Source organism: Neovison vison, chromosome 11, assembly GCF_020171115.1.
Source record: "Neovison vison isolate M4711 chromosome 11, ASM_NN_V1, whole genome shotgun sequence".
In the NCBI taxonomy this organism is placed as follows: domain Eukaryota; kingdom Metazoa; phylum Chordata; class Mammalia; order Carnivora; family Mustelidae; genus Neogale; species Neogale vison.
This window is the reverse complement of record NC_058101.1, coordinates 164,494,943-164,515,853: the sequence shown is the minus strand read 5'-3', so window position 1 is coordinate 164,515,853 and position 20,911 is coordinate 164,494,943. Positions and strand designations below refer to the sequence as shown.

The following is a 20,911-nucleotide window of genomic DNA, read 5'->3' as shown; positions in this document are numbered from 1 at the left end:
AGAGTGGGATATGGTCCCCCTTCCCTGAGCAAATTCACAGACACCCTAAGTGCCAGTGAGGCATCAGTCATTAAGGTAAAACTGGGACATGGGTACTAACTGGCTGCAGTTCTGCTTCAAGACCTTTCCTTTGGGTCCCCTAGACCCAGGTGGCAGCTGGTTTAGCTGTAGAGGAAATAATCATGATGTCCAGCAGAACAGAACAATGGGAGTTTAATGGGTGGCTTATTTTCTCAAGAAATTAGCATTTCCGAGGCCTGATATCCATCTCAATAGGACTATCCCACACCGGAAGAGACTCCTAGGACAAGCCGCACTCCAAAATTAACATTTCTCCCAGTTTGGGATGAAGAAATATAGCGCCCTTAGAGAGCCTGATTATTTGGGGGGTGCGATGCGACATGTATTGGTTTATTTGCAACTCGAGTCGGAAATTTTTGTTTTTATTTTTGTTCTTTTGGCTGGTTAAAATATGCAGAAGAAACATTGTGTATGGGTGCGTCCCCTTCTAGGGTACATTTCAGAACTGAGCTGGGGGTGAGAAGGTTTTTACATCAATCAAAAGTTAAGATATATACATACATATCGGGTGAGTAGCAGTCTTCCTGCTAAGGGATGGAGGCCAGGTTGTAAGAGCTTCCCACGTTGAGAGGGAAAGGTCTTAAAGGGAGTTTCCAAGCGAAGGAGGAGTCTACGGGGCCTCAGTGAATGAAGAATGGAATTCGCGTAAGGGCTAGAAGACGAAGCTGCTGCGGCTAGGATCCCGGCGAGCTAGCTCTCAGCCTGGGGCGGCAAGACGCCAGCGCCGGGCCGGGCCTAGCGGGCCGCCAGCCGGCTGACAGCTCGCGCACGTCGCCCCACGGCCCGCGGGGGTCCCACGTGGCAGGCCCTGGGGAGAGCAGGGTGGGGCGAGGGCGAGGTTTTGGGCGGGGGCGGGGCCAAGGCCCGGGGGTGGGCCCGGCCGCTGACGCGCAGGCTTATAGCGGGGCATGCGCAACGGTGGCGGGGACGGACGCAGGCAGCGGGGCTGGGGCACGCGGGCTCCCTCCGCGGACGCACCGACTCGGGTACCGCCGGCGCTGCGGCTCGTCCGAGGGCCTGGCTTGTGAGGTTGCGCGGAGCACAGGTGGCGTCCTCCCGAGCTTCAGGTGAGGGCGGAGGGCGTGCGTGCGTGCGTGCGGGACCGCGCAGTGCTGAGGAGTGGGGCATCGCGCGGAGAAGCGGCGCGCCTCCAAGTCTCGGGGTCACCGGGTGGGGGCGGGGGCCCGGCGGCGCCGAGGACTGGGAGCTGGGCTCCGGATTCCGAAGCCTCGGGCTAGACCAGGGAGGCGCCCCGGGGCACCCGCACATGCGCCCGGACGCTGGATGGAGGGGACACCTGGCCGCGGTGCCACGATGGGGGTTATTTGGTGGCAGCTGCTCTCCTTTCCGCAGGAGATCGAGGGATGTGGGAGCCAAAGAAGGGTGTCCGGAACGTGGACAGCCGCACTAAAAGCCCAAAGGGCTTTCTGGAGCCCATAGATAGGAGAAAAAGCAGAGAGCAGTGGGCAAATCTGGTGGGCAGCTCCGATGGGACACTTGTCTCTGGACTTTGCTTTCCGGGAACTGTGTCCCCCACCCCGGCCGAATCGCCAACCAGCAGAAGAAAAATGACCCAAATCTCCCGGATGACTAGTACCGAGAGCTGGAGGGACTGTGTGAAACCCTGACCTGGCTTACCCCGTGGGCATGGTTTTTTTTTTTCAGCTATTTTTGGTCCTGCCGACCAAGTTGGGCGATCTGGCTCAGACTGCCCTCTCTTGGTGGGTTAGGGCAATGGGACAAAATAGCCATCCAGCACTTTCACCTTGTGATTCTGAGATTGAATTAAAGCCAAGAAAATTTTCTCGACTCGGAGTTGTGGCTTCAGTTTTGAGAATCTAGTGTCTGATAGGGTCTGGGGGTCCAATAGGACGGTGTGGGCATGATTTGATGAGGGCAGAATGCTCACCGGGGGCATAGGAATGGTGGGTGCAGGAGCCACTTTGAACCCTTGAATCCTTTTCCTGGAGCCACCCTGGATTTGGTTTTGACTTCGGAATCACCGGAATCACTCTTCCCAAGGAACCACAGGCACGTGGTAGGCTACTGGGAAGTGGTGGTGATAAGGTGTACTGTGTACTGGCCTGGTTATCCTGGTCCCTGTCCCAACTCCGCTCTTAACTTGCCCTGTGACCTTGGGAAGGGGTCAGTGCTGGGTCAGAATAGATCTCTCACCTACAGCATCTGTGATTAATCATTAACTCTTGAAACAAAAGCCATAAAAAGTGAGAGGAAATCGATGATGAAGCAAGAGAGAGGGTGTCCAAAATTGTGACTTTTAGAAGCTGTAATTAAAAACTACATATTCCATTTCTTGTTGGAGGCCCAGAGGTGGGCTTTTCCCAAATTGTGTGGTAGCCAGGAGATAGACTAGTGGTACTCTTTCTGCCTTTGGTTTGCAGGTGTGACTAAAGGGCATCAAACAGAATTAATGGCCTTGTCGTTTAGGCAAGAAGAATAAGAACTGTAGGCTCGATGGCTCTCTGAGTAGTCCTCGTCTCTCTCGTACGTCAATACACAGGGCCCAGTCTGTGCTCAGCTCTGCAGTGGCCACTGCCAGATGCAAGGAGGGGATGAGGCCTGGCTCCTGCAGACTCCTGATGAGGAGAGAACATCCAGACATGAATAAAGTAGCCACACAAGAGAGGCCACACTGTTGTGTTCAGTTACGTTAGGAAAAGACAGCACTCTGCTAGAGATGGTGTGAGGTGGTGGGAGATTCTGGGCTTTTGAACCAGATCAATCTGCCCAGATCCTGGCCCCATTACTCTCCAGCAGGGTGGTTTCGTAACCTCTGTGGGCCTGTTCTCCCTACCGTGAAGCACGTTGTGATTGTTCCTCGAACACAGTAGAGGTTTCAGCAGCAGCGGCAGCAGCTTCTCTGTGGGATGGGGTGTATTATTTAGGGGTTCTAGAAACTAGGTAGGTTGGGTTGTAGGAGTGGTATGAGTGCAGACTTGGGCCTGATTCATCTCCTCCTTGGGAACATGGATGCAATTTCCCTGCCTCTGGTAAGCCGCTTTTCTGTGCCCTTCTAGGGATTGTTCCACAGAATCACTGGACATAGGGAAAAAGGGTTCCCCGCTACCTTTAGTTTTGGGAGCTGTTGTAATTTCTTTAGGTAGCAGAAGTACTCCTTTACTGGGCTGATAATGGGCTGGAAGGACTAACATTGTGTGTGGGGGCTTGCAGGTATATGTCAGTCACTGGACTGATTCTATTTTCAAACCCTTCCCACAGTCTTCCTTTTTCCTTACCTGCTCATATCCCACTCAGTTCCGGGAGGAACCTGAAATCATGTCCAGTGTTCACAGGATCTTGGGATCTAAGTAGTAGTGCTGTGAATCAAGTTAATATGTCTGAGAATTGGGACCCCTTCTCTCCACTGCGTTAAAATAATTCAGCCTGTTTGTGTGAAAGAAGTAATGCTTAGGCATCTTGCAGAACTAAAGACAGCAGGATGTTGAACTGCAGGGATTTTGAGAATCTTAAAGTCTAGGCTCTTTGTTTTACATCTAAAGAAACTAGATTGTTTTACAACTAAAGAAACTAGATCTAGAGAGGTTAATGGGTCACATTAACCAAGTCACTTTGCTTGCTAGTGACCATGAGGCTTGATGGCGAAGACCATCGAGGGTTCTGTTTTTATTTGTAAATGTGATAATGAAATTGGTAATTCTCCTTGAAAATGTGAAGAGGAAGGAGCCAGTTATCCCCTATGCTTACTTAGGGGAAAGAAAGTCCCTTTACTTGTGTGGATAAAAGTTTCTTCTGCAGGAGTCCTTATTTATTTATTAAAGGTTTTATTTATTTATTTGACAGAGACACAGTAGGAGGGGGAACCCAAGCAGTGGGATGTGGGAGAGGGAGGGAGAGGCAGGGAGCCCGATGTGGGACTTCATCCCAGGACCCTGGGATCATGACCTGAGCTGAAGGCAGACACCTAATAGATTGAGTCACCCAGGCGCCCCAGTGCAGGAGTCGTCTTCTTCTCTTTCCAGAATACTTTGAGACATGTGAGGGTAGGGACTGAATGTGGAAGGGTCACACTGCTGGGGCCCCAGCCAGGACTGGCTAAATGTCTACAGTGGGACTTGTCTGACCTGGAGGCTGGTGGTTTGGCAGAATGCCAGCAGATAAGGAGTTCAGAGTCTGCTGCCAGCCAGGGGCCTCATGCCCTCCCGGGAGCCAGCAGGACAGCCTTGCTACAAGATCTCTGAGACCCCCGCTGCCTTGTCCCCACCCTTGCTGTGGTCATTGAGCCTTTCAGAGGCAGAATACACTCTGGGAAGCCCACAAAGGGGGAGGGAGAGTGGCTACAGAATCAGCCTGGAGAGAGACTGGCATGCCCAGCAGTGGGAAAACTGTATTCCCTACGTTGGAAACTTCAAGATCTGACTGCGTTCTCAGGCCTAACCACCTTCCACCAGCATCTGGCCCAGGAGAATGTTGGAGTTTGATGGAATGAGAAGGTGACAGTCCTGAATTTGTTAACCATTGGATCCCTAGGAGCTCTTAGGCAAGGCACTTGGTGTTAGTAGTTAATAAAAAGTCAGTTTAAAGTGGAGGGTTTTAAAACAATCCATGTTTTAAACAATTCATTTTACTTTAAAAACATATGCATGTATTTTTTTACTCACCAAAATTGATTTAGGGCTGAGGCCTTTTTCTTGAGTTTCTGGGTACTCTAATTAAGCTTGTAAATTCTTTTTTTTTTTAATTTAATTTAATTTAATTAATTTATTTATTTGACAGAGATCACAAGCAGGCAGAGAGAGAGAGAGGGAAGCAGGCGCCCTGTCGAGCAGAGAACCCGTTGTGGGGTTCGATCCCAGGACCCTGAGATCATGACCCGAGCTGTAGGCAGAGACTTTAACCCACTGAGCCACCCAGGTTCCCAAGCTTGCAAATTCTATATAAAAATCATATCTATACATGCCACCTGCAGTTTTCTCACATTTCGTTTTATTCCTTTTTTTTTTTTAAAGAAGATTTTATTTATTTATTTGACAGAGAGAGAAATCACAAGTAAGCAGAGAGGGGGAAGCAGGCTCCCTGCTGAGCAGAGAGCCCCATGCGGGGCTCAATCCTAGGACCCTGAGATCATGACCCGAGCTGAAGGCAGTCGCTTAACCCACTGAGCCACCCAGGTGCCCCTCGTTTTATTACTTTTAAAGATTGTATTTATTTATTTGAGAGACTGAGCAAGTGGTTGCACGAGCAGGGGGGAGGGGCAGAGGGAGAGAGGGAGAAGCAGGCTCCCTGTTGAGCAGGGAGCTCCACATGGGGTCTGATCCCAGGGCCCTGAAGACACACGCTTAAACCGACTGAGCCACCTAGGTGCCCTGACATTTCCTTTTATTTTATTAAATTTTTTTTTCACTAGGCTTTATTCACATAGTTGAAAAATCAAAAAATTAAAAACAATGTATACATTCACACACACACACTTGGTATTCAGTGCAACACCGTACCCTGCCCCCCCCCACCCCTCTTTTTTACAGATGGTTCTGGTTAGCACGTTAGACGTGTTGTTTAGCCCCTGGATGTTTTCACCTAGCAACTGTGTTGGATCTTTCCATATGACACTTGGGTCATTCTTTTATTGTAGCCACACAATATTCAGGATATGGAAGTATGGTGATACTTTTAACCAATGTACGTAAGTCATCTCTCTCTGTCCCTGAACTATGTTGTTTCCATTATTTTGTCTATTCTGTTATTACCTACAACGCTGCAATGAATAACTTTGTACAAATGGCTTTTCCTACATGTGTAATTACGACTTGAAGAAATTCTCAGAAGGGGGATTCTGGGTAAAAGGCCATATACATCTGTTCATTAGTTTTTCTTTTTTAAAATCTTTTTTTTCTTTTTTTTTTCTAAGATTTTATTTATTTATTTGACAGAGAGAGATCACAAGTAGGCAGAGAGGCAGGCAGAGAGAGAGAGAGAGAGAGAGAGAGGGAAGAAGGCTCCCTGCTGAGCAGAGAGCCCGACGCGGGACTCGATCCTAGGACCCTGAGATCATGACCTGAGCCAAAGGCAGCGGCTTAACCCACTGAGCCACCCAGGTGCCCCTCATTAGTTTTTCTTAAAGAATATAAAAGACATTTGCCTATCAGTCTGCATGTAGAAACCTACTTTTTTTTTTTTTTTTTTTTTGAGATTTTATGTTTTTGAGGGAGAGGGAGAAACAGGCTCCCCGCCGAGTAGGGAGCCCAGTACAGGGCTGGATCTCAGGACCTTGATATCATAACCTGAGCCGAAATCAGATGCTTAAGTGACTGAGCCACCCAGGTGCCCCTTTTCCTCTCATTTGTAACATGTCTTTCTAGATGAGCGGTTCTCAGACTTTTTGATCCTAGAATTCTTTAATATTGTCTTTTGTTTATGTGCCAAGTCTTTTGATATTTGCTGTGTTAAAAATTAAAACAGGGGCGCCTGGGTGGCTCAGTGGGTTAAGCCGCTGCCTTCGGCTCAGGTCATGATCTCAGGGTCCTGGGATCGAGTCCCGCATCGTGCTCTCTGCTCAGCAGGGAGCCTGCTTCCCGTCCTCTCTCTCTCTCTGACTGCCTCTCTGCCTACTTGTGATCTCTCTCTCTCTCTCTCTCTGCCAAATAAATAAATAAATAAATCTTAAAAAAAAAAATTAAAACAGATTTGGGGCACCTGGATGGCTCAGTCAGTTAAGCATCTAGTTCTTGGTTTCAGCTAGGGTCTTGATCTCAGCGTTGTAAGATTGAGCTTGGTGTGGAACCTGTTTGGGATTCTCTCTCCCTCTCCCCCTACCTCCCTCCCAGATTAAAACATTTAAAAATAATAAATGCAAGATCATTACATGTTAACATAAAAAGCACATTTTTATGTAAGTACCTGTTTTCCAAGAGTAAAAAAATGGAGAACAGGATGGCATTGTTTTTACATCTTTACAGATCTACAGAATTTCAAAATAATGATTTATTAGATGATGAGATAGCAGAGATTATAATAGGTATGATGTAAGTTTGCTGGTAAAGACTCAGTTGAAGTCTTGAGAACAAAGTGAGTTCATCTCTAAACACACATATTTATACCCGAAACTTCTGCCGTAGAAATCTTTCAAAACTAAGAATTCCATATTCACCACACTTCATGTAGCCTCTGAAAAATGAGTGAAAAGGCTTTCAACATCTTAATATTATAATGAAAGTCGTTTTTAACTGGTATACCTCCCAAAATGGTCTCAATGACCCCAGGTGTCCTCTAAGACCAGAATTTCAGAATTACTGTTCTAGAGCACTGAATTTTCATAGAAACCAAACCTTTTTCTTTCTGCACCTACGTTTCAGTTACTGTTTAATTAAATTATAGTCACAAAACAAACTAGTGTAAAAAGGTTTGGGCATAGGCACAGCAGACTTGCCAAATGTGACCTCTGCTGGTGAGAGCAGAAAGGTGATTTGCTGGAGGATGTACTGGGGCAGGGCAAACCAGTGGAGCTCAGCTGAGAGCATCTGCCCTGTGAAGACAGGTGAACCTGGTCTCTGGTCTGAAGATGCTTGCAAAGTCCTTGCGGAGATGCACCGACAACATGTGGAAGGTTATGTGCTGTCTTGTGGGTTTAAGCTACAGTTGAGTGAAGCAGGTGAGATACTTAAGCAGACTGGAAGAAGGTGAAGTGCTTAGGGCAGGAGTGGTCGGGGAAGGCTTCCTGGAGGTGGAATTAAGCCAAATTTTGAAAGCTATGAAGAAAGGAAAGCTGGAAGAGGGGTCCTGGCGAGGAGGCACAAAGATGGACGATCTGGGGCAGGGGTGATCAGCATAGGCCATAGGTTTGTAGTGATAGAGGGAAGGGCTGGTGACAGACAGCCTGGAAATTTAGGTTGGACCCAGGGCTTTTGAAGGGCTCTGGGGTCTGAGGTACTGATACTCACTCTGAGAATCCTTAGCTGTTCCATGTCAAAGACTTAACAGCTCTCTGGGGCGCCTGGGTGGCTCAGTGGGTTAGGCCGCTGCCTTCGGCTCGGGTCATGATCTCAGGGTGCTGGGATCGAGTCCCGCATCGGGCTCTCTGCTCGGCAGGGAGCCTGCTTCCTCCTCTCTCTCCCTCTGCCTGCCTCTCTGCCTACTTGTGATCTCTCTCTGTCAAATAAATAAATAAAATCTTTAAAAAAAAAAAAAAAAGAAAATTAAAAAAAAAAATACTTAACAGCTCTCTTTCAGCAGCCCTCTGTCTTGGGGTCCAGCCTGCTGTTACCTAGAATAACGACTCTGTGACCCCAGATCTAGATCTTTTGCACCAGTCCACTTAAACTGCCACCTCCTGCCTCCTCTTAGCCGTCAGAGGCAGGGAACACCTTTCTATCCCATCTTAACACGGACCTCTCTACCTTAAAAGCCTCTTCCAGAAACTTTGATTAATCATACTCCACAGCATCCCCAAGCAACTGTTTGGTATTTTTGAAAAAAATTTATTATTTTATTTATTTATTATTTATTTATTTATTTATTTTAAAGATTTTATTTATTTGATAGGGAGAGATCACAAGTAGACGGAGAGGCAGGCAGAGAGAGAGAGAGAGAGATGGAAGCAGGCTCCCTGCTGAGCAGAGAGCCCGACGCGGTACTCGATCCCAGGACCCTGAGATCATGACCTGAGCCGAAGGCAGCGGCTTAACTCACTGAGCCACCCAGGCACCCCTATTTTAAAGATTTTGTTTATTCTTTTGAGACACATACAGCAGAAGGACGGGGAGAGGCAGAGGGAGAGGGAGAAGCAGACTCCCCAGCTGAGCAGGGAACCCGACATGGGGCTCGATCTTAGGACTTGGTGATCACAACCTGAGCTGTGGCTATTCAACTAACCAAGCCACCCAGGTGCCCCTGAAAATTTTGTTTTTTTTCTGATTGTCAAAAGTAATGCATTGTAAAGAAAACTTATTGTAAAGAAAAGAATAAAGAAGTATTGGAGAAAAAGTTTGTAATCCTGTGGCCCTGAGGCAACCTCCGTTCACAAAATACCTGTTCCCTTGTAATTGTTTTCATGATATGATTGGGTATCTATCTCCCACTGTACGTTGGCATCAAAATTTCTCCTGAAGCATTTAGTCTGCCTTTTGGCTCGAAAAATATCTTAGGCAGCCATTTCCTTTTAAACTTTTTATTTTGAACTAATTTTAGACTTAAGGAAAAGTTGCAAAAAAATACTGAAGAGTTCCTTCATATCCCTCACCCTGTAGTACAATTATCAAGAAGAGGAAATCAACATTGGCAAACATTATTTAACCAAACTGCAGGGCTTCTTGTAATGTGGCCAGTATTTTCGCTAATGCCTTTTTTCTCTCCCAGGATCCCATGTTGCGTTTAGTTGTTACTTCTTCTTAGTCTCCTCTAGTATCTCACAGTTCCTGTGTCTTTCTTTCTTAGAATGGGGTCATGCATTTTGGGCGAGAATATCACAAAAATGATATTGCGTCCTTTCAGAGCATTCTGTCAAGGCACTCAGGATGTGAGTATGTCTGAATACTGGTGATGTGTTCTTTCACTTGGTCCAGCTGGTGTCTGCTAGACTTCCACGCTGAAAAAATTACTGTTTCTCCCATGGTGAATCCTTTTATGCCTCATATCTCTTTGGCCAGGAAGAGCCTGTCTCTTTCCAGTGCTCACCTGATTAGTTCTGGTCACATAAAGTAATTTCTCTATCTTAAGGTCAGTGAATTTGGTCAGCTAACACCAGCAAAATCCCTTCTGCCAGATAATGTAACATAGTAACCTGAGTGATACCTCATATTTACAAGGCCTACCCACAAGCAACGGCAAGGGTCATGGGGGGGTCATTTTAGAATTCTGCCAGCCATAGCAAGAGAACCCCAGGTAAAAACAATCAGGCATTAATTCCAGCACTGAAGCATTTGCTTCCCATGGCTTCTTGAGCAAATTTATCACAAATCGGGTAGCTTGAAACAGCAGCAATGTGTCCTCTCACAGTTCTGGAGGCTAACTTTCGAAATCAAGGTGTCAGCAGTACTACACTCCCTCCAAAGGCTCTAGGGGAGAATCCTTCCTTGCCTCTAACAGCTTCTCTTGGCTCCAGGTATTCTTTGGCTCATTCCAATGTCTACCTCCATCTTCACATATCCTTCTCTGTGCCTCTCTGTCCAAATCTGCCTCTCCTATATCTTGTAGAGATACCAGTCATTAGGGCCCACCCTAAATACAGGATGATTTCATCTCAAGATCCTTAACTAATTATATCTGCAAAGATCCTATTTCTAAATAAAGTCACATTCTGAAGTTTTGGGTGGACATGGATTTGGGGGGATGTTTTTCAACTCACTACACTCAGGATGGGGAGAAATGTCCTGTATAGACTGTCATTCACAGAGTTGCAAAAGAAAAGGGAGGCTTCTTTTTAGACCTAAGATCGAATTCGGGCTTTGCTGTTGAGGCCGGGGCCCAGCCTCAGCCTGCCTGCTCCCCTCCTTTGACCCAGATCTGAGAACCAAGCAGAAATTTGAAAGCTGGCCTCTGAGGTCCTTCATGCTTGGGATCCAGACCAGCAACTTTGCAGTAACAACAATGTGCGTGTTCATGGAGCTCTCACCGAGCACTAGTTTCCATGTAGGATGGGCAGGACAGAGGTGGTGGGAACCATTTGGTAGGGAAAGGGGTGATCTGACTTCAGAGAGTTTAGATAAATCACAGAATGTTAATTGCTAGTCCTGTCTAGTACAGCAGTCCTGAAATGTCAGACCAGTGCCCCAGACTACAGTCCAGATGATCTCTCAGACCTAGATGTACGGATACTTGGATCTGATCGAAGAAGCCCTGATCCAGGAGAACTGAAGTGAGGCCCTGCTCACTTAAGATTTTAAAATAAAACTTGGGCGCCTGGGTGGCTCAGTGGGTTAAGCCGCTGCCTTCGGCTCAGGTCATGATCTCAGGGCCCTGGGATCGAGTCCCGCATCGGGCTCTCTGCTCTGCAGGGAGCCTGCTTCCTCCTCTCCCTCTCTCTGCCTGCCTGTCTGACTGCTTGTGATCTCTGTCTGTCAAATAAATAAATAAAATCTTTAAAAAAAAAATAAAAAATAAAATAAAATAAAACTTAAGATTTTATTTACTTAGGAACCAGGCACAAATGTAGTGCAGCCCAGGGCAGATGAGGACTGCAGTCCACCTCCAGATTCGTGAAGGGTAGGAAAAAGCCTTCTCACTTGGTCGTCATTAAGCCTTTCCTCTTTCCCAACTGGAGTCTAAAATTAACTTTCTTCTTAAAGTAATATAGGTTCATTGTAAAAAATGCAGATGAATAAAACGATAACAGATGTAAGCATTAAATCCATCATCAGAAGATAACAATTATGCGTTTTTAGTCTTTCTCTGAATGAATACAGCTTAAGGAAAGATGGTCTGCTGTGTCTACAGTTTTATAGGCTCTTTTTATTTTTTTCCACTTCCCATATCATGAACATCTTTCCATGTTAATCTTCCCCCAAATAACTAATATTAATTGAACAGTTACTGTGTGTTCGCACTTATAATTCAGTATCTCATCTACTCTTAAGTAGGTACCATTAGTAGGCTTTGTTTTTCTGTATAAGGACTGCAAGTCTCCTTGACCCAAGCCTTGAAGCTAGTAAAAGCAGACTAGGATTTGCACTGAGGTCTCTCTCACTGAGAGCCAAAGCGCCTAATCTCTGTGCTCAAACATGTTTTGTTACATGGATTGCCTTACTCTAGCAGTTCAAGTGTATTGTACATTTATTTTAAGGATTTTTTAAAAAGATTTTTTATGTTTATTTGAGAGCGCATATGAGTATGTGTGAGCATGAGTGGAGGGAGGGCCAAAGAGGAGGGAGAGAGAATCTTGAGCAGACTCTGCGCTGAGCATGGACCCCAAAGCGGGGCTCAGTCCCATGACCCTGAGGTCATGACCTGAGCTGAAACCAAGAATCAGATGTTCAGCAGACTGAGTCACCGAGGCACCCCTGAGTTTTTATTTCTTTTACTTTAAGATTTTATTTATTTATTTGACAGACAGAGATCACCAGTAGGCAGCGAGGCAGGCAGAGAGAGAGGGGGAACAGGCTCCCTGCTGAGAAGAGAGCCCAGTGCAGGCTCGATCCCAGGACCCCAAGATCATGACCTGAGCTGAAGGCAGAGGCTTAACCCACTGAGCCACCCAGGCACCCCTAAGATTTTATTTTTAAGCAATCTTTACACCCAGTGTGGGGCTCAGACTTAAAGAACCCTAGATCGAGAATTGCTTGCTCTTCCCACTGAGATGGCCAAGCACCAAGCATTTAGGTGGCTTGAAACTTTTTACCATTACGCTTTGAGGGTAAGGATTTTTGTTCGTTTTGTTTATTGCTGTATTCCCTATGCCCAAAACAGTCAGCACTTAATAGATCGAAATCAACATGATTTCCATAGGATGAATTCCAAAAGGGAAGTATTGGGATTTGACAAGAGGACTTAAAAAGTATTTTTCTGAAAGAATAAATGTACAAAAATCGCCAAAAACAATTTAAAAAAGAAAGTAGTGAAGTTAGACTTGATTTACCAGGGGGGGAAATGGTGACATTGGTACAGGATAGGTGAATAGAACAAAATAGAAACATCCAAAACCAGACCTCAGTATGTGTAGGAATTTAGCAAATAATGGTATTTCTGACTAGTTGTGGTCTGATTTTGGTCAAGTATTCTTAGCCTCAGTATCCTCATCAATAAAATGAAGATGATGTAATTTTGTGGTGCTTTTATTTTAATGTTTCCAAAATAGGGAGTTGTCTTATTGATGTGTGCTTTTCATGGAATCTTTTCCTACTCCAAAAAGGTGTCATTGGTACTTTTACAATTATAGCAAAGTCCTGTAGACTGTCAAAACGGAGGTTGTTGAGAAGATCAAACGAGGATGAAAACAAATTGCTTAACTGTGGTGCCTAACAGACAACAATAAATCTGAGCAATTCTTACTGTAAAATTAAGGAAGAAAGGATCGTGGATGAGTTCCAGGGGTGTTTAGTGCAAATGACAGAGTCCAACCAATGCCGCTTTGGGAAATGACTTGTAAAGCATGCGGCAGTTTTAGCTGTGTGAGGCCCATGCTCCTGCTCGGTGATGCCTGTAGGGTCCCAGGCTCTCCTTAGTGTGTCTCTCTGCTCTGCCATCCTTTGCAGGTAGGACTTCTGTCTTGTAGTGGTTACTTGCCAGTCTATACTTCTGAGCAGGAAGGAGAGGAAATAGATGGCAACCACATCTTATTAGCTAGAGTAGCCACCTGTGCAAAGGATATGTTTGAATTTACCTCCGTTCCTTACCTTTTATAGACGCTGCACTTGAAATTTATAAAGAAAATAGACATTATTAAACAATATTGGGATAATTGAGTATCTTTTTAAAAGTTAGATTCTCTTTCTTCCACTGTGTCAGATCAAATTCTAGATGAGAGAGATCCTGGGTGGCTCAGTCCCTTGAGTCTGCCTTCAGCTCAGTTCCTGATCCCAGAGTCTTGGGATCAAGCCCTGAGTGAGACTTCTTGCTTTGCCAGGAGCCTGCTTCTCCTTCCCCCTCTGCCACTCCTGCTTGTGCTCTCTTGCTCGCTCTGTCAAATAAATAGATAAAATCTTTTAAAAAAAAAATTCTAAATGAGAGATTTAAAATTTTTAAATGCAAGAAAATAAAGATATGGGGCGCCTGCTTCCTCCTCTCTCTGTTTGCCTGCCTCTCTGCCTACTTGTGATCTCTGTCAAATAAATAAATAAAATATTTAAAAAAAGAAAAGAAAAGAAAGATATATATTTCTATAATTTATGAGTGGGAAAGGATTTTCCAAGCATGCTACTTAAAGCAGTAATCTTAAAGGAAATGTGTGATAAATATACTTTGCGTTATTTATAAAATTTGTCAGTTATACCTATTAACAAAATTAGGAGGCAAATGATTAATTAGGAAGGTATGTGTAACACATGACAAGAGGTTAATATTTTTACCATACAGTAAGCTCCTACATACACCAGTAAGAACAAAGATGAATGAATCTCAGCAAAAATGGGCAAAGGAGAGTAATAGTTTATGAAGGAAGAAATACAAATGTCAGTGAACCTGGTAATATGTTTAGCCACACTGAGAATCTGAGAAATGCAAATTAAAAGAATTGAAAGAATGATTTTTAACCTATTTGGTAAAGATGAACTACTATTTTAGTAGTCAACGGTGGTGAGAATCCTGAAACAGGCCTTTTTTATTTTTTTAAGAGCCTGCATGTGTGAGTGGGGGAGGGGCAGAGAGGGAGACTGCCAGGCAGGCTCCACACCCGGCTATGCTTAGAACTGACAGGGGGCCTCATTCCATCTCACAACCCTTGAGGTCACTACCTGGACTGAAATCAAGAGTTGGATACACAGTCAACTGAGTCACTCAGGCTCCCTGAAGCAGGCATTCCTTTTTTTTTTTTTTTTTTTTTATTTTTATTTTAAGATTTTACTTATTTGACAGATCACAAGTAGGCAGAGAGTCAGACAGAGAGGGGTAGGGAGAAGCAGGCTCCCTGCTGAGCAGAGAGCCCGATGCGCGGCCTGATCCCAGGACCCCAAGATCATGACCTGAACCAAAGGCAGAGGCTTAATGCACTGAGCCGCCCAGGCGCCCCTGAAGCAGGCATTCTTATACACAGATAGTCCGAGTATTAAATTAGTTAAACCTTCAAAAGGGTGATTTAGCAGGGGCGCCTGAGTGGCTTAGTGGGTTGGGCCGCTGCCTTCGTCTCGGGTGGTGATCTCAGGGTCCTGGGATCGAATCCCACATCCGGCGCTCTGCTCAGCAGGGAGCCTGCTTCCTCCTCTCTCTCTGCCTGCCTCTCTGCCTACTTGTGATCTCTCTCTGTCAAATAAATAAATAAAATCTTTTTTAAAAAAAGGTGATTTAGCAGATTGTGGAGTAAGGGTTTTATTTCTAATGGATTTTTTTTTTTTTTTTAAAGATTTTATTTATTTATTTGAGAGAGAGCAGGAGCCGGGTCTGGGGCGAGTTGCAGAGGGAGAGGGAGAAACTGGCTCCCCACTAAGCAGGGAGCTGGATGCAGGGCTTGATTTCAGGATGCTGGGATCCTGGAGGCAGATGCTTGACCAACTGAGCCACCCAGGTTTTTTTTTTTTTTTTTTTGGTTTGGTTTGGTTTTTTTTTTTTTTTATAATTATTATTTATTTTTGAGAGAGGGCTGCACAGGGAGAGGGAGAGAATCTCAAGCAGACTCGCCAATGAGCTCGGAGCCCGACCACATGGGCCTTGATCTCACAACCCTGAGACCATGATCTGAGCCTCAGCCAAGACGGACAGTCAGACTTTTAACCCACTGAGCCACCCAGGTGCCCGTGGAGTAAGTTCTTAGTAATTGTTTGTTGACTGCCACTACGGGGACAGGACTGACCCCCAGGCAACTTGGTACTCTATCTCACTGGTCCTTTCCTTCTGCAGAGATCCTCCTGACCCCTTAGGGCCTCTCTCGGGTGTCCTGCTGCCAGGTGGAGATTGAGGGAGGATGCAGCCCACTCTCCTGAAAGGCCTTTCCCATCACCACCTCCCTGGCCCCAGGATTGTTGAGCTGCCCTCCCAAAGGGAGAGTGAGGAGGGCAGACCCAACAGCTGTTTTTTTTTTTCCCTTACTTTTTTACTGGAAGCCTAAAAGGTTGGTTTGTGGGAGAAAGGAGTGGGGTATGTGTGTGTCCTGCAAGTCAAGAAAGCCCTGTAAATCACGGGGAGCAAGCTGAACTGTTGGACTACTGTCGTCCTTTCCTGGAAACTGGAGGGCTCCCAGCCAGTCCCACAGACTCTCGTTTTCTTAGAGCACAGAGTACATGAAGCTTGGGGCAAGGTGGAGCCATGTCGGCCTGGGAAAGCTGGCCCTCTTTTTCCTCTAGGAGATGAGCCGGAGCTGTAAGGCCCTGACATCCCTTCCTGCCTCTTTCTTCCTCTCCCGTGCCCACGGATGGCATGTCCTGTACTCAGCCATCCCAGGCCCAGGTGACATTGATTGGCGTGTATATATTTCAGTGCTGACTTTTTTTATTTTTTTATTTTTTTTTAAGATTTTATTTATTTGACAGAGATCACAAGTAGGCAGAGAGGCAGGCAGAGAGAGAAGGGGGAAGCAGGCTCCCCGCTGAGCAGAAAGCCCGATGCGGGGCTCGATCCCAGGATCCTGGGATCATGACCTGAGCCAAAGGCAGAGGCTTTAACTCACTGAGCCACCCAGGCGCCCCAGTGCTGACCATTTTTTTCTCTGATGTTGGAGATGTTCCATTTGAGAGGCCAGGCAAATTCTCAGGATACCAGGTCCCCGGTTCGTTTCCAGGAGCTGCAAGCCACGACCGTTCTCATCACCTTTCCCAGAAAGGTGCAAAAAGTACAAAGTCACCCATGCCCCCAGACTCGGGCCACTAGCCAAAGTGGCCTCTGGTGCAACCTGACCAGCCCTAGGAGCAGAGATTGTGTCCCAGTTCCTGCTCTTCCTTCCTCAGCCACCGCCCCCTGCATCCAGCAGACACTGCGTGGGGATGCCTCCCACGGCAAGAGGCCTTGACCGTGGTCGAACAGAGGTGTGTGCACAGTTCTGCTGGCCAGATTATGCCTGTGACCTTGACTATTCTCTCCAAACTCCCTCTTGGCAGCCACTCACAAAGCCCCTCCCCCTGCATTTCAGGATGTGTGCAGTTGGCACGTTGAGAGGTTATATGCCACTAGGCTGAGACTCAGAGTTTCCATGAGCAGCTGAGAAATTCTAGAAACATCCTGTACTTGTGGGGTTTGCTTTCCTTTTCTCCCCCTGCCATGGGGGAAAGTTCACATGTTATTTTTGGCGGGATTATCAGATGGTTGCCCATCCTTGGCACATTTGTCATCTTCAGGATTGCTGGGAAGGGAGGCTGTCTGCCTGCATCTGCTTCCCTCCTACCACCTTGCTCTTGGACCCCCTGCTGTGTTTAGGTTTCTCTTTAGTTTCTCTGACTGGTGTTCTGTATTCCAGCTCCAGACAACCTTCTGGCTCCAGGGGAGAGGAGCTACTGGAGAGGAGATCTAACCCCTAAGTTTGCCAACAGTTCAGCTGTGGATAGGGACCAAAGAACAACACAATTCTGAACTGCCTGACACTGTGACAATGGGCGGTGGGAAATTAATACTTCCATTCATTTTTTAGAGATTTTTTTTTTTTATTGAGAGCACTTATGTGCAGAGGGGAGCAGCAGATGGAGAGGGAGAAGCATACTTCCTGCTGAGCAGGTAGCCTAACCATGTGGGGCTTGATCTTAGGACCCTGAGATCATGACCTAAGCCAAAGGTGGTTACTTAACCCACTAAGCCCCCCAGGCACCCTACGAGAACCATTTTATTTTAAATTTTATTTATTTATTTGAGAGAGAAAGGGGTAGGGGCAGAAGGAGAAGCAGACTTCTCATTGAGCAGGAAGCCCCATGTGGGGCTCCATTCCAGGACTCTAGGATCACAACCTGAGCCAAAGGCAGACGCTTATAGTGACATACACTAAGAAGAAAATAAAACAGTGTGTTGGGATTCTGAATGCCTGGAAGTGAGCTTTCCACCCTCCCCATGAACCACGTGGGAATCCATACCTTTGTAGAGGTGACATTTGAACTGAGACCTATGAAGATCTAGGGGGAAGGCACTCTAAACAGAGGGAATAGCAGGTGCAAAGGCCCTGAGGTCAGGGACAGAAAGAAGGCCAGAGTGGTTGGATCCTAGTGAGTGAGAGGGCTCAAAAATGTCAGTGCAGTTGGCAAGGGCCAGATGACACAGTGAGTTTTAGGCCAGGGAAGGGAGTCTAGTTTTTATTCCACTTGTACTGGAAAACCATCAGAGGGTTTAAAACAAAGATCGTGCTGTGATCAGATTTGTACTTCCAAAGGGTGAGTTCTTTCATTGAGCTGTACACTTAAGATTTGGCACTTTACATGTGTGTATGTTATACTTTAAAAAGAGAGAAAAGACTGACAGTATGGGGATAGGTGCCCAGTGGAATCTGGAAGTCTGGTTAAGAGATTTCATTTCATTTCAGCATCTCCTCCACTCACGTTTCCTATGCCCCATCAGCTTTATGAGGAAACCCGAATGAGTTCTTGTCCACAGGGAATTTACAGTGCAGTATCTTCAGATTCAGACCATCCTTCCCAACCTTCCTGGAGAAAAGGTCTGGAAGAATGAGTGGCATTCACAAGGCAGTTGTTAGTAACATCTTAGAATGTATACACTCAGTGTTTGTGTCACTATGGTTGATTCACTCTTGTATACTGTTCCGTTGTGAGAATTGGTTTGTTTATTTATCCACTTCTGCTGATGGGTTTTTGGGGTTGCCTCCATGGTTTTTATTATTGTGAGTAGTGCTCCCCCAGAATTATTCTTTTTCTCTCTGTTTGGAGTGGAAAGTCACCCAAACTACAGCACCTCTGAGTCAGAAACCCTTTCCAGGTGGTAATCCAGTTGCCCCTCATGGTTGGAGTTAGGGTTGGCCGGAGAGGGGGTAAGCCTTTAAGTCTGGTCAGAATGTTGATCCCTTTTTAATAGGCAAGCAGTTTATAGGAGCTAGGGAAGTGGAAATACACGCATAAGTAGTTTTGTTGTTAGGGAAGTCACTTCTGCAGCTGAAGTCCGGACTGCTGCGGACCCACAGCCTTGAGGGTGTTTTAACCTGGGAAATGGAAGCTTTGCCTGTGTGGTTTTTTTCGTTGGTCCTGGTCTGGATCTGAGTGTGAGAGGACCCAGAAACCTGGTTGTCTTTGCTCTGGAATCCATCTGTGTGCTCTTGACAGCCTCTCTAGAGCTCTGGCAAAGAAAGGACAATTATGCGGGGCGCCTGGGTGGCTCAGTGGGTTAAAGCCTCTGCCTTCGGCTCTGGTCATGATCCCAGGGTCCTGGGATCGAGCCCCGCGTCGGGCTCTCTGCTCCGCAGGGAACCTGCTTTCTCCTCTCTCTGCCTGCCTCTCTGCCTACTTGTGATTTCTCTCTGTCAAATAAATAAATAAAATCTTTAAAAAAAAAAAAAAAAGAAAGGACAATTTGGAGGGCAAAGGGTCGGGTCCTCATGCTCTCCCTTCACCCCTTTATAGAGAGGCCTTTGGGAAGACACTCATTTGATCCTGCAGCTGAAAGTGGGGCATCTTCAGTGAGGTCTGTCCCAGCCATTCTGTGATATCTAGAAAAGGCGGGGGGGGTGGTATATCTGAGTCCATACGCATTGGTATATATGTGTTCATGCAGCAAGTACTTACTAGGTTCTACTGGCCTAGGACTGTTACGAAGCAACCTGGGAAGATAGTTGAAAGTACTAGAACCAGCCCGGCCTTCTAAAACAGTGTATAGTTGAGACAGGAGTGGTGGGAGCCCGAGGAACGTGCTTCCTTGTGTGGTGGAACCGGTGCTAGGCAGGATTTGGGTTGGGTCAGAGATAGGGCTTTGCCTGGCCCCCCTTTCTCCCTTTTTTTCCCCCCTTCACATCCAGGCCCTTCATACCTTGCAGAGAGAGTGCTTGAAACACATCCAGACTTTCTGACAGGCATTTCTAACAGATGTTAATCAGACTTCTAGCCTGTGGGTTGCAAAGACAGGAGGTGCGGGGGTGAAGTGGGGTGTGGGCGGAGCATTCTGGGTAGAATCCAGGGCCCAGGCCAGAGAGTAAAGGCGGGGGATGGTGGAAGCGATGGGGTCTAGTTGCACGAACTCTTAACTACAAGCAGAAGGACTGACTTGCTGTTGGGTGGAAGAGAGTGCTGGAAAGGTAGCATTTTATCAGGAGGTAGGATGGTATGGTGCAGGGGAGTGGAGGGAAGGGAAGGGAGTATGTAAGCAGATACAGCATGAAACTGTGGGTGACACTGCATTCTCTTTGGGATTTGTAGGAAGAGGGTTGCTCTGGTCACATGCGGAGGCCCACAGTGAGGAAGTAGGATGTGGGGAAAGCCTTTTGCCTCAGTAATCAGATGGTGACTGCCAGTAACCTTGGGTCAGTGATGAGCCACGTGGGCAGTTTGGACAGTGGGAGGGAAAATGGGAGGAATGATGATTCAGTAGTGTAATTACTTAGTGTCCCTCCCTTTCCTGTTACTTTCCCCAATTTGGAAATACAGGCTTTTTCTTTCTTTTCCCCTAGAATCTTTTTTCTCATGAGAGTTGGGCTCATGTATGGCTCTGCTGAAAATCAGTTATGGTGCTGGCTGCTGAGAAATCTAAGACCCCAGATGGAGCTTGTGCCTTTGCGCTGAGGTGGAAAGTCGCTCACATGCAGGAGCAGTGGCTGGGCAAGAAGGGGTTGCCCTCTTTGGTGAAGAAATCTGGAAATCTAACAGAAGCTCTGGATCTTCCTCTGAGAACAGTGGTCCTCAGACTTTAGGATGCATTGGGATCACCTAACAGGTGTCCTAAAATGGATCACTGGGCTCCACCCCAGATCTTTTGAGTCCTCAGGTTCAGGTGCCACTGAGAATTTGCACTTCCAAGTACCCAGGTGATACCGCTGTTGCTGGCTCAGGGACCACATTTTGGGAACAACTTTTCTAGAAGAACTACCACACAGTCCGGCATCTCTGCTATAGAGATGGGCATGGTCAGAGTCTTTGGTGGGGAGTTGGGGACTTGAACGGGCTTAAGGATGGGGGTTGTTTAGGAGGAGCTAGGGTGCAGAAGCCATTGAAGGGGAAGGGCGGGTGGAGCAGCAGGCCTCAGTGCCAAGATCGTCTTACTCCGTGGAGCCCTGGAGCTGCCCAGGGCCTGGCTTCTAGTAGAGAGAGGTTCACTGCACCAGGGAAACCAAGCACACCTCTGCCAGCTGTGGCTCAGGGTC

General features: G+C 46.6%; 1 protein-coding gene across 1 annotated transcript in view; it reads left to right on the top strand.

Annotated features, from left to right (window-relative positions):
• The first annotated feature begins 1,009 nt into the window (after positions 1–1,009).
• SLC39A14 (solute carrier family 39 member 14) overlaps positions 1,010–20,911 on the top strand; it is a 49,517-nt gene continuing 29,615 nt past the window's right edge. Inside the window, exon 1 of the mRNA XM_044225177.1 lies at positions 1,010–1,148. The gene's annotated coding sequence lies outside the window, so the exon portion shown is untranslated. The remainder of the gene's footprint in view (positions 1,149–20,911) is intronic.